Raw genomic sequence first — 13882 nt, forward strand, 5'->3', positions numbered from 1 at the left:
TACACAGATTACTCTGTATGTTACCTGCCAGCCTTAACCAACTAAAGAGCTGCCAAAGACAGACAAATCTAATCATTAAAATGCTCAATCTGGAAATGGCCCAGAAAAACTGATAGAAAGAATAATCACAGGTGTTTCCTATGCCCAAATTTACCAAATGTTAGAAGGAGCAGGCACTAAAGACTGAGCATCCCCACCTCTTGGTGGGGATCTGCTACCCCAGCATAGTTGCTTCTGTATTATTAAATTAATTTAAGATGAGGTAGCAGGAGCTACTGTTACTATTTGAAATACCACTGAAGAAAAACTGGCTGGCTGTATTCTTCAGCTGTATCTCATTCAGTAGCAGAAGCAAACATCATTAATATACTGTAGCCAGTCAGGGGCTATTAGTGTTATCATACTCCTCTAGTTCTTCTCTCCTGTACATTGTGTGTGTGGAACTCCTGTTGATATCAACATGAATTCTACTCATAGAAAAAAGGCATGACATAAAAGAGAGTATCTACATCATGGACCAAAGAGGGGAGTTTTACCTCAAGTAAATATTCCTTGCTATGACTCCTCCATCAACAAGGAAACTGGTCTGAAACATCATAAACAAGCCACCAAGAGAGGCAGCAACAGGTTTGGCATTGCTGACAAAACTATGACGAACCCAAGTAATATGGGCAGTAATATAAATTGTAAACTGTAAATTACTTGCAGTAGGTTATAAGTTTATCATATCTAAACCTTTGAGAGATAGACTTACTTATAAGTAGGATAAAGGGAGACCATGAACATATACAGTCTACTTGGGGGTGGAGGGTGGTGAACTGTTCACTTTCATTTTATTTTTAAATAGGGCTGTTTGAAATATTGAACAAACTTAAAATGCACTTAAAATTAGCCTTCGTTCAAGTTTAAAGGGTGTCCACTATGGTTGGTTAAAAAGTTTGGTTGGTTCCCCCCATCACTGACATTTCTATCAAAGCTTGAAACTAACCTTTCCCTTCTGTCTGGATATCTGTAACCATTTTGAAATGCCTCTTTGTAACATTTTGGGGTTCACCCACACCGGTAAGAGGTTCAGTCACCATCTGCCTTGTAACCCTGGGTGTCTTCCGACTGTGCAGCTTTGGTCTAGACAATTGACCCCAACTGCTTACCAGCAGCCCAGAAGCCCCACTCTGGCTTTGCCCAACCTGGTTACTCCTTGTAGGCTGACCTTAGCACCCTTTCAGCCCTGAATTCAACCCCAAACCTTCCTGCTGCAAGGATCAGTCCCTCTCACTGGACCCTCACAGAGAAAATGTTAGGTTCACTGCCTTTACAAAGACAGTAAAACACTCCAACATGTCAGCTTTCTAGAAGCGCTCACTTTACTGAACTTACACAGCACTGATGATTTACAATGAAAGCAAAACAGGGTTATTAGCAAAAGAGTAGGGATTAAGGGATACCATTAAAATGGCCATACTGGGGCAGACCAAAGGTCCATCTAGCCCAGTATTCTGTCTTCCAACAGTGGCCAATTGCAGGTGCTTCAGAGGGAATGAACAGAACAGGTAATCATCAAGTGATCCATCCTCTGTCGCCCATTTCCAGCTTCTGGCAAACAGTGACTAGGGACACCCTCCCTGCCCATCCTGGCTAATAGCCATTGATGGACCTGTCCTCTATGAATTTATCTAGTTCTTTTTTGAACCCAATTGTAGTCTTCACCTTCACAACATCCTCTGGCAAAGAGTTCCACAGGTTGGCTGTGCGTTGTGTGAAGAAATACTTCCTTTTTAAAAAAAACCTGCTGCCTATTAATTTCATTTGATGACCCCTAGTTCTTGTGTTACAAGAAGGCGTAAATAACACTTCCTTATCTACTTTCTCCACACCAGTCATGATTTCATAGACCAAGTGAAAGGGATAAATGTAGCAATGGTTACAAGCAAGTAAAAGTGAAAATGTGTCTAAAAATCTAAAACAATCTGTCAAGATACAGCCTTTGTTCAAGATGGTTTCTCTCATCCACAGTCTCTTTTTGAGCCTGGCCAGGACCCATCACAAAGATCAAATCACTTGGGTCCTTTATCTCCTAAAGTGAAGGGTAAAGATGGAGTCTCTCTCTGTTCCTTATACCCCCAAAGAGATGTTAGGAAGGCCTTCTAGGGACTCAGTCTCCTGTGTCTCTCTGGGGTGCAGGAGCTATGTTAATTTTCTGTCTCTTGAGTTCAGGATCAGAATAACCCCGACTGATTTGGTTTGATGGCTTTGTTTACTGTTCATATGTAAACTGAGGTAAACCCACACTGCTTTTGTAGGACAGACTGTTTATCACCTTTTCTTATGCTAGGCTGTCTGGTCTTAAGCATGTTATAGTAATATCATACAGAGGGAATTCATAACTTCGCATATAATATTAACACATGTATTTTATTATATTAATAACCAGCATTTTATTTGCTTTCATATGATACCCCACAAGGCATATTTTGTACAAATATTATTGCAGTAGTATGTAGAGTATGAATACAGGGGTGCGTAGGTTCCCACTCTTCCATAATGCCCACAGAACCACAATTTCAAAAATGTCATTGATCCTGTGTGTGTATTCTGGTGGTTCCAATCTGACACACTTAGGTCCAGATTACCAAAGTTATTTAGGCACCTAATTCCCATTGATTTCAGTAGGAGTAAAGTGCCTAAATACCTTGGAAAACCTGGGCCTTTGTTCTTTGATTTTTCAGAGCTGCTGAACACCCACAGTTCTCATCAGATGATCCCTTGAAATTCAGGTACAAGTTTTCTCAAGTTGGACACCCCAGAGTTCAAAGATTCAAAGAGTTTAAGCCAGAAGGGATCAGCCAGGCTGTCTTTGCCAGCAAAGGTTAATGAATGTCTAGCTAGAGGAGAAAATGAGGCTGGAGGGTTGCAGTATATATGCTTTCCATAACTGGGAAAATTTGCATTTAATCTACACCGTGTGAAATGCAACAGAAACTTCAGTGATGAGTGATTGGTAAGTCACAACAATAACTATAGCACAAGCCATTTACAAAGTGCTATACAAACTTTAGCTACTATAATGGCTTTCCTGGCCTGGCTTACTCACAGTTATTGAATTTTTTTTTAATTGAAATAGTTATACCTGTACAAACCTCAATATGGATTCAGTTATACTCATACCAGTATCGTTTAAGTAGATAAGGGTTTAGTTGAGTGTAGATAAGGGCTTAGTTTCACAAGGGTAAAATACCTGCTGGTTGTATCAGATTGAAGGGTTGGCCAAATAATGGAGTTACTCCAGGGATTATTTTGATCTCTAGTGCTGGGCCTTCCAGAAGCCTACACACCCTTTTAGTACCTTGTGTAAATTATGTCATGTCTGTTGCATGAGATATTTTCCCACAAAATGAAGACAGCCAGAGAAAAGGGAACAGGTCCTCCCAATGGTGTTCCTGCTGCTCCTTATTCTGAAGAAGATTCCCTGTAATCTCCTGACACTGTTGAAGGCAATAGGTGAGAAGTGAAGATGTGAGGGATGGAGATGTAGAAGAGTACAAATGCTGCTGAGAAGAGATGATAATCTTAGTGCCCAGGAGGAGGAACAAGACCTTTGGAGCAGTGGCTGCCACCTTAATGTCCTATTTCTCATTGCAGCACAGAGCCTGCGTCCATGGTGTGTGAAAAGGGGATAACGTTGAAAATGGTGGCAGAACTGATACTGAAATGAACAGTATTAAGTTAATCAGAAAGGATCCTATCAACAGATTGGTTTAGGATCTTTTCTTCTATCTAAGGTACTTATATGGCCTCTATTCCTCTCATATCTGAGCAGCTCACAACCTCTAAGTATTTATTCTCACAACATCTCTGTGATGCAGGGCAGTGCTGTCATTCCCATTTTTACAAAGATCCCAAGATCACCCCAGTGAATTGAATCTGGGTCTCCCAAATCCTGGGCTGATGTCTTAACCACTGGGCCATCCTCCCTCTCTATTTGTAAGACAGAAGGTAGGACGGCGATTTTTAATAAATACCTCCCCTCACCAAATCTATAACATTTAATCCCTATAGTTTGTTATGCTGCCATATAGGGCTGTCTTTCAGGTTATCTAAATTCAGACAGAGAGACAGCCAATGCCAATGGTCTCTGCAAAGCCCTTTATGTAAACTAACAGCACTACTGAACATCCATTTTGGATTTGTGTCACATCAGAGGAAATATGCCATTGGCTAGATTCAGTTTATAATTTATTAGGTGAGTTGAAAATATTTTTTAAGACAAACCTGTCAACTTGTCACTTAGTTTGCCAATGAAGTATAGAAATTTGGGTTTTATGGAGTCACATCTATTTCACAAGCCCCGTCTTTCCCTGACAGCATTGTTTCCTTGACATTTTAGGCAATCCTAGATTTGTTGCATATAAATCAAAATGTAGTCTCAATTTTTAATTCATACAAGCAACTGCCCTATATTTGCTTTTCCTTTCCTATCCTATGACAAGCTGTCAAGTTGGCTGAACCCTGCAGACTCATTTTCCCATCCTTTCCTCTTTAAAAAAATATACATACATGTGCTGGTTTATTTACAAGACAGCTACAAAATTTTAGACAGAGTGTCTACAATGTGCTCCCTGCTTCAGGTCAATGCATACCTCATGGCTGTTTGGCAGACAGGTAGACACATCATAGAAACCACCATAATTGGTACATGTTTTGGGAGTCTCAGACTGGCTAAAGATTGAGATCCTGACCAAAGCCAACTGAAATCAGTGGAAAGACACCCATTGGCTTCAGAGTAGCAGCCGTGTTAGTCTGTATTCGCAAAAAGAAAAGGAGTACTTGTGGCACCTTAGAGACTAACCAATTTATTTGAGCAGTTTCCACAGTATGCATCCGATGAAGTGAGCTGTAGCTCACGAAAGCTCATGCTCAAATAAATTGGTTAGTCTCTAAGGTGCCACAAGTCCTCCTTTCCATTGGCTTCAATGACATTTGGAACTCATCTTGAATAAACATGGAGTTTGAATAACCCTATACATTCTAGGCCCTATCTATGATAGAATAATTTGAACTACTTAGGCTCATAGAATGGGTGCAGCACTAAGGGTTGTTGTAGCATTTTAACACGTAGAGAAGAAAGGGTTAGCTGATACTGTATTAAAAATAGCTGTATCCTCTCTACACTACAGCTTAGACACATTAAATATGGTTACACATTTTTCTAGAGTGGATAGCACCTAGACGAAGATGTATTGGCAGGATTCCATGGAGAAGCTTGTACTGCAAGCTCTACTTGTACGCGCCAGCATTCCTGATCTTTTGTTGACACTGACTTCACACATCAAAAGAAAAAAGAATTAAAAAGAAAAGCCACAGTGGGTATTCTGAAGACAAAAGCAAACACACAGTTGGTATAGGAGACAGAGAGAGGTGAATGCACTGTCAACAGGGTTGACAAATCACTTTGTATACCTTGAGGTTGGACTATTGCCAAGATTCATGTGACAGCGCATCTCACAGGAAGTTAAGGAAAGGAAAATTAAATAGCGGCAGTACTGTGTGGGTTGAATATATCCTCTGCACTTGTTTGGCCAGGAGTCTGGAAACGAGTGGAAAGTGCTGAATGAGAACTTATTCAAAAGGAGAAAAACTGTAAAGAAACACAACAAAAATTTGTACTTTATCAAAGCTGTCCAGTGAATATATTTTAACTGCATTTTTGGGCCATTAAATGACCTTTTTAGCATCTCCTCAGAAAATACTTCATAATAAAATGGACCCTGCTAATGAACAGCCTTGTGATTTTCTTGATTATGGTGATTTTTTCTTTTCCCTTTTTAAAGGCAAGGACCAACATCTTAAAGAGATGTCCATACTAAAACAGGGAAACCTGTTCTTGTGGTTCCCAGTTGGGTAGTTCATTGCATTACGAGGTATCTTTGCCCCATTGTGGTTGGGAGGAGATCCCAGTAACCATCCACAAAGCTCCTCAATTATCCATCTTTAAATCCATCCTTAAAACTCTGGCATGATGCATACAAAAATCCTGACAATAGTTACACTGCTCATGTGCCGAGACCATTGCCTATCTTGTTGACAATACGGTCTCATTGTTTCCTTTTACTCTCCTATCTGTTTACATCCATCTTTTGTCTTATACTTAGATGGTAAATTATCTGGGCCGGGACCATCTTTTCATTCTGTATTTGTACAGCACCTATCACGATGAGGTCCTGGTTCATGACTGTGGCTCATAGGTGTTGTAGTAATATAAATAAATAATGATAATTGTAGGACCAACGAGCCTCCAAAGTTTCAAGTTCTGTTTTTGTAACTTTGAACCCACAATGTTTTAGTAGGCTCAAAATTAACCAGAAGTTTGCACATCCAGCATTAGAGATATTGTAATAGGTATACCCCAAGTCTAAGAGATTTCTTTCACTCTAGAAAGCATATTTTTGGATAACAAAAAATAAAGGTAAGAATACTTTACATTCACTAGTGTTCTTAGTATCAGATATGAAAAACAGATAGAATACTCAAAAATAGCAGTAAGTAATGTGAAAGTAGAATGAATTATATTGAAATTATAATTCGTTAAAGAAATGCTACTTGAAGGGTTTGTTGAAATATAGTTGTCAGGAAGAGAAACATTAAGGAGTTTGAGACAATGGGTCCTCAAACTAATTAACTTAGAGCTCCTACTGAGCTAGGAGATTGGTAAACGTTAGTATGCAAATAAGATATGTATGTTATTTGTCAGTTTCTGCTTTCTTTTGTCTCTTATGTTAAATTGGCTTTGGCTTAGCTGTATAAATAAGTTATCTTGAGCCTCAGAGAGGGGCTCACATCTGGGTGCATTAGCAAAGCACTTTGCTAATAAACAGAGTGGTCTGACAAATTATGTGACTCCTGAATCTGACTTTGACAATTTGGAGGTTCCACCGAGATGGCAACCGTCTTCTCTGGGGCTGTGTGACTCCTGACTGTTCTTGGGATGGCCGCGGCAAGCCGGCACCTGGGCATTCCGAGCGATCCTCCGCCTGAACGGAAGAGTGCATGACCACAGTGAAGTCTACGCCATCGAACTTGTTGGTTCCCACTCTGTTCTGGTAGAGATCCTGGGATCTGACATCAGGAATCTGGTCAGGTAATTATTTCTGTGTTTTGTCCGGACTGAGGACTGTCTTGTCTCTGTGTCTATCCGTCCTCCCTGTGGTGTGTTTGAGTCTGGGCGCCATCTCCGTCCAGGGATCGGCTGACCAAAAGGTTCCTGTCCCCACTGTCTGAGTGAGTGAAATCTGCACAATTGCAGCCACACTGTGCCTTGGGTAAAACCCTTGGTGTGAAAGCAAGGGCAATTGAGGCAGTAGCCTGTGGGCTCCTTTTGTGTGTTGCACCGGGCATCGCTCTGACGAACCTAACTTTCCTTCTTGTGTGATTGGTGTGTAAAGTCCTCCTGTATGGGTAACCAGACGTCTAAGTCGGGACAGTTCCCTAAAGGAATGCTGGCTCAGTTTATGTATTTTAGGAAGAGTCTAGACTCCTGTAAATTTCTGGAAAAATGGTCTAGGCTAAGGGGGTCAGGTAGAGTGGCTACTACCACCACTACGCTTCTGTCCCTGGAAGACTTTACAGCTATTCTGAGGGAAAATGTGTCCTTTTCCCACAGAAATGGTCTATAAGGGACTGCTGCAGGCAGAGAGAGAATCTGATCAAAATTGTTTGACTATTGGGTAATGTAATCAAAATCACTAAAGGATGTAAGGGGTTTCTATTGGAACTTAACTTGGCTGCTCCTGGTTGTGTCTAGTTGTACAAGATGGAAGTGTAATTGGGGTACAGTTGTGTAAAAGAGTAATCACAGTGCAAGGGATGTTAGGCAAAAGAGAATTTTGTGTGTGTGTATAATGCTAAAATCTGAAGCTGTGTCTTAGCTATTACCTGAGAATAAACTTATAGCTTGGTACAGCAGAGAAACTATTGCAAACATGGTCTGTTGCACAAGAGGGGAAACTGAGATACACCACCTCATGAATTTCATAAATGACCAGTGAGTGGGGTAATTCACCAGCCTGACTATAGAACAGCCTGACTATAGAACAAAATAAGGACAGCCTGGAGGTAATTCTTCTGTTTTTCCTGCAATTAGCAAGGAAATTTGTAAAAGAAAGTGGTATTATTATGAAGCAATAATCTGTCCCCACCAGGGGGGTGGAAATTGTTTCTTTTGTTTTTAGACTCTACAAGCAAGCTGGCGCCAGCAGAAGAATAACTCAGAATACCATGGATCTATGTTTTGTGTTGTTTGTCTGTGGTGTTTGTCTTGTTGCTAGCATTGTTGTTATTTTAATGAACAGAAAACCTCATGACATGAGTGGGGGATGGCTTCAAAAGGCTGACCTTGGGGTGGGGGGGGGGGGAAGATGTGTATGGGAATGCAAAAGGCTAACTCAGGAGAATCCCAAAATTCAGTGGCCACTGTTAGGATCTTGGGACAAAGACCGAGTAGACGTCTTAAAAGACAAACTCGGCCAACCTAAAACTAAATTGGCAAAAGGAGAGGTTGATTGTTTCATGCAGTGGTGGGAAGAGGCAAATCATAGGTGGACAGAATCAAAACTTGCCTCTCTCAAAGATTCTGGTTTCTATCCCACCAGATGCAACTCATTTTACTGTTGTTGATTTGTGCTCTGCTTTCTTTTCTGTCCCGGTTCACCCTGACTCCCAGTTCCTGTTTGCCTTTTCTTACAAGGAGCAACAGTATACATGGACCACACTGCCCTAGGGGTATACTGAAAGCCCATCATATTTTTCCCAAGCATTAGCCCGAGACCTTGCTGACCTTGTTTTCCCGTCCAGGTCCACACTAGTCCAATACGTAGATGATCTACTCCTCTGTTCCCCTTCATTGTCTGCCTCTGAAACTGACTCTTTAGCGCTCCTTACTGCCCTAGCAAATAAGGGTCACAAAGCTTCTCACTCTAAACTACAACTCTGTCAAGCTTCTGTCACATACCTTGGCTTTCTCCTCTCCCAGGGTTACTGTGCACTTTCTCCCACCCACGTCCAAGCTATCCTTAGCTTTCCCCGACCCCGCTCCCCACGCCAGGTCCGGAAGATTTTAGGCATGGCTGGATTTTGCAGACAATGGATTCCCCAATATGCCTCCCTTGCAAAACCTCTCCAGGAACTCACTTGATTCTCTGTGCCTGACCCCATGCCATGGCCCTCTGAGGCCAATTCTGCCTTTGTTTCCCTCAAACAGGGTTTGGCTTCTGCCCCTGCCTTAGGGCTGCCTGACTATTCTATGGGTATGTCTACACTACGGAATAAGGTTGAATTTATAGAAGTCGGTTTTTTAGAAATCGGTTTTATATATTCGAGTGTGTGTGTCCCCACAGAAAATGCTCTAAGTGCATTAAGTGCATTAACTCGGCGGAGCGCTTCCACAGTACCGAGGCTAGAGTCGACTTCCGGAGCGTTGCACTGTGGGTAGCTATCCCACAGTTCCCGCAGTCTCCGCTGCCCATTGGAATTCTGGGTTGAGATCCCAATGCCTGATGGGGCTAAAACATTGTCGCGGGTGGTTCTGGGTACATATCGTCAGGCCCCCCATTCCCTCCCTTCCTCCGTGAAAGCAAGGGCAGACAATCGTTTCGCGCCTTTTTTCCTGAGTTACCTGTGCAGAGGCCATACCACTGCAAGCATGGAGCCCGCTCAGGTAACCGTCACCCTATGTCTCCTGGGTGCTGGCAGACGCGGTACGGCATTGCTACACAGTAGCAGCAACCCCTTGCCTTGTGGCAGCAGACGGTACAGTACGACTGGTAGCCATCATCGTCATGTCCGAGGTGCTCCTGGCCACGTCGGCTGGGAGCGCCTGGTCAGACATGGGTGCAGGGACTAAATTTGGAGTGACTTGACCGGGTGCAGGGACTAAATTTGGAGTGACTTGACCAGGTCATTCTCTTTAGTCCTACAGTCAGTCCTATTGAACCGTCTTATGGTGAGCGGGCAGGCGATACGGACTGCTAGCAGTCGTACTGTACCATCTTCTGCCGAGCAGCCATGAGATGTGGATGGCATGCAGTCCTTCTGCACCGTCTGCTGCCAGCCAAAGATGTAAAAGATAGATGGAGTGGATCAAAACAAGAAATAGACCAGATTTGTTTTGTACTCATTTACTTCCCCCCCTCCCCTGTCTAGGGGACTCATTCTTCTAGATCACACTGCAGTCACTCACAGAGAAGGTGCAGCGAGGTAAATCTAGCCATGTGTCAATCAGAGGCCAGGCTAACCTTCTTGTTCCAATAAGGACAATAACTTAGGTGCACCATTTCTTATTGGAACCCTCCGTGAAGTCCTGCCTGAAATACTCCTGGATGTAAAGCCACCCACTTTGTTGATTTTAGCTCCCTGAAGCCAACCCTGTAAGCCGTGTCCTCAGTCGCCCCTCCCGGCGTCAGAGCAACGGCAAACAATCGGGCATCTGAGAGTGCTGTCCAGAGCAGTCACAATGGAGCACTCTGATGGGGCTAAAACATTGTCGCGGGTGGTTCTGGGTATGTATCGTCAGGCCCCCGTTCCCTCCCTCCCTCCATGAAAGCAAGGGCAGACAATCATTTCGCGCCTTTTTTCCTGAGTTACCTGTGCAGACGCCATACCACGGCAAGCATGGAGCCCGCTCAGGTAACCGTCACCCTATGTCTCCTGGGTGCTGGCAGATGCGGTACGGCTTTGCTGCACAGTAGCAGCAACCCATTGCCTTCTGGCAGCAGACGGTGCAATACGACTGGTAGTCATCCTCGTCGTGTCCGAGGTGCTCCTGGCCACGTCGGCTGGGAGCGCCTGGGCAGACATGGGCGCAGGGACTAAATTTGGAGTGACTTGACCAGGTCATTCTCTTTAGTCTTGCAGTCAGTCCTATTGAACCGTCTTATGGTGAGCGGGCAGGCGATATGGACTGCTAGCAGTCGTACTGTACCATCTTCTGCCAGGCAGGCAAGAGATGAGGATGGCTAGCAGTCGTACTGTACCATCTTCTGCCAAGCAGCCATGAGATGTGGATGGCATGCAGTCCTTCTGCACCGTCTGCTGCCAGCCAAAGATGTAAAAGATAGATGGAGTGGGTCAGAACAAGAAATAGACCAGATTTGTTTTGTACTCATTTGCCTCCTCCCATGTCTAGGGGACTCATTCCTCTAGGTCACACTGCAGTCACTCACAGAGAAGGTGCAGCGAGGTAAATCTAGCCATGTATCAATCAGAGGCCAGGCTAACCTCCTTGTTCCAATAAGAACGATAACTTAGGTGCACCATTTCTTATTGGAACCCTCCGTGAAGTCCTGCCTGAAATACTCCTTGATGTACAGGCACCCCCTTTGTTGATTTTAGCTCCCTGAAGCCAACCCTGTAAGCCGTGTCCTCAGTCGCCCCTCCCTCCGTCAGAGCAACGGCAGACAATCGTTCCGCGCCTTTTTTCTGTGCGGATGCCATACCAAGGCAAGCATGGAGGCCGCTCAGCTCACTTTGGCAATTAGGAGCACATTAAACACCACACGCATTATCCAGCAGTATATGCAGCACCAGAACCTGGCAAAGCGATACCGGGCGAGGAGGCGACGTCAGCGCGGTCACGTGAGTGATCAGGACATGGACACAGATTTCTCTGAAAGCATGGGCCCTGCCAATGCATGCATCATGGTGCTAATGGGGCAGGTTCATGCTGTGAAACGCCGATTCTGGACTCGGGAAACAAGCACAGACTGGTGGGACCGCATAGTGTTGCAGGTCTGGGACGATTCCCAGTGGCTGCGAAACTTTCACATGCGTAAGGGCACTTTCATGGAACTTTGTGACTTGCTTTCCCCTGCCCTGAGGCGCATGAATACCAAGATGAGAGCAGCCCTCACAGTTGAGAGGTGAGTGGCGATAGCCCTGTGGAAGCTTGCAACGCCAGACAGCTACCGGTCAGTTGGGAATCAATTTGGAGTGGGCAAATCTACTGTGGGGGCTGCTGTGATGCAAGTAGCTCACGCAATCAAAGATCTGCTGATATCAAGGGTAGTGACCCTGGGAAATGTGCAGGTCATAGTGGATGGCTTTGCTGCAATGGGATTCCCTAACTGTGGTGGGGCTATAGACGGAACCCATATCCCTATCTTGGCACTGGAGCACCAAGCCGCTGAGTACATAAACCGCAAGGGGTACTTTTCGATAGTGCTGCAAGCTCTGGTGGATCACAAGGGACGTTTCACCAACATCAACGTGGGATGGCCGGGAAAAGTGAATGATGCTCGCATCTTCAGGAACTCTGGTCTGTTTCAAAAGCTGCAGGAAGGGACTTTATTCCCAGACCAGAAAATAACTCTTGGGGATGTTGAAATGCCTATATGTATCCTTGGGGACCCAGCCTACCCCTTAATGTCATGGCTCATGAAGCCGTACACAGGCAGCCTGGACAGTAGTCAGGAGCTGTTCAACTACAGGCTGAGCAAGTGCAGAATGGTGGTAGCATGTGCATTTGGACGTTTAAAGGCGCGCTGGCGCAGTTTACTGACTCGCTTAGACCTCAGCGAAACCAATATTCCCACTGTTATTACTGCTTGCTGTGTGCTCCACAATATCTGTGAGAGTAAGGGGGAGACATTTATGGCGGGGTGGGAGGTTGAGGCAAATCGCCTGGCTGCAGACACCAGGGCAGTTAGAAGAGCACAGGAGGGCGCGGTACGCATCAGAGAAGCTTTGAAAACCAGTTTCATGACTGGCCAGGCTACGGTGTGAAAGTTCTGTTTGTTTCTCCTTGATGAAACCCCCCACCCCTTGGTTCACTCTACTTCCCTGTAAGCTAACCACCCACCCCTCCTCCCTTCAAACACCGCTTGCAGAGGCAATAAAGTCATTGTTGCTTCACATTCATGCATTCCTTATTCATTCATCACACAAATAGGGGGATGACTACCAAGGTAGCCCAGGAGGGGTGGTGGAGGAGGGAAGGAAAATGCCACACAGCACTTTAAGCACAGCACTTTAAAAGTTTACAACTTTAAAATTTATTGAATGCCAGCCTTCTTTTTTTTGGGCAATCCTCTGTGGTGGAGTGGCTGGTTGGCCGGAGGCCCCCCCACCGCGTTCTTGGGCGTCTGGGTGTGGAGGCTATGGAACTTGGGGAGGAGGGCGGTTGGTTACAGAGGGGCAGCAGTGGCAGTCTGTGCTCCAGCTGCCTTTGCTGCAGCTCAACCATACACTGGAGCATACTGGTTTGGTCCTGCAGCAGCCTCAGCATTGAATCCTGCCTCCTCTCATCACGCTGCCGCCACATTTGAGCTTCAGCCCTGTCTTCAGCCCGCCACTTACTCTCTTCAGCCCGCCACTTACTCTCTTCAGCCCACCACCTCTCCTCCAGGTCATTTTGTGCTTTCCTGCACTCTGACATTATTTGCCTCCACGCATTCGTCTGTGCTCTGTCAGTGTGGGAGGACAGCATGAGCTCGGAGAACATTTCATCGCGAGTGCGTTTTTTTTCTTTCTAAGCTTCACTAGCCTCTGGGAAGGAGAAGATCCTGTGATCATTGAAACACATGCAGCTGGTGAAGAAAAAAAAAGGGACAGCGGTATTTAAAAAGACACATTTTATAAAACAGTGGCTACACTCTTTCAGGGTAAACCTTGCTGTTAACATTACATACATAGCACATGTGCTTTCGTTACAAGGTCGCATTTTGCCTCCTCCCACCGCGTGACTACCCCCTCAACCTTCCCCCCTCCCTGTGGCTAACAGCGGGGAACATTTCTGTTTAGCCACAGGCAAACAGCCCAGCAGGAATGGGCTCCTCTGAGTGTCCCCTGAAGAAAAGCACTCTATTTCAACCAGGTGACCATGAATTATATCTCA

At 44.8% G+C, this 13882-nt stretch overlaps 1 protein-coding gene across 1 annotated transcript in view; it reads left to right on the top strand.

Annotated features, from left to right (window-relative positions):
* Positions 1-13882, top strand: part of ARG1 (arginase 1) — a 108892-nt gene that overhangs the window by 68793 nt on the left and 26217 nt on the right. The window lies entirely within an intron of this gene.

Source organism: Lepidochelys kempii, chromosome 3 (assembly GCF_965140265.1).
Source record: "Lepidochelys kempii isolate rLepKem1 chromosome 3, rLepKem1.hap2, whole genome shotgun sequence".
In the NCBI taxonomy this organism is placed as follows: Eukaryota; Metazoa; Chordata; order Testudines; family Cheloniidae; genus Lepidochelys; species Lepidochelys kempii.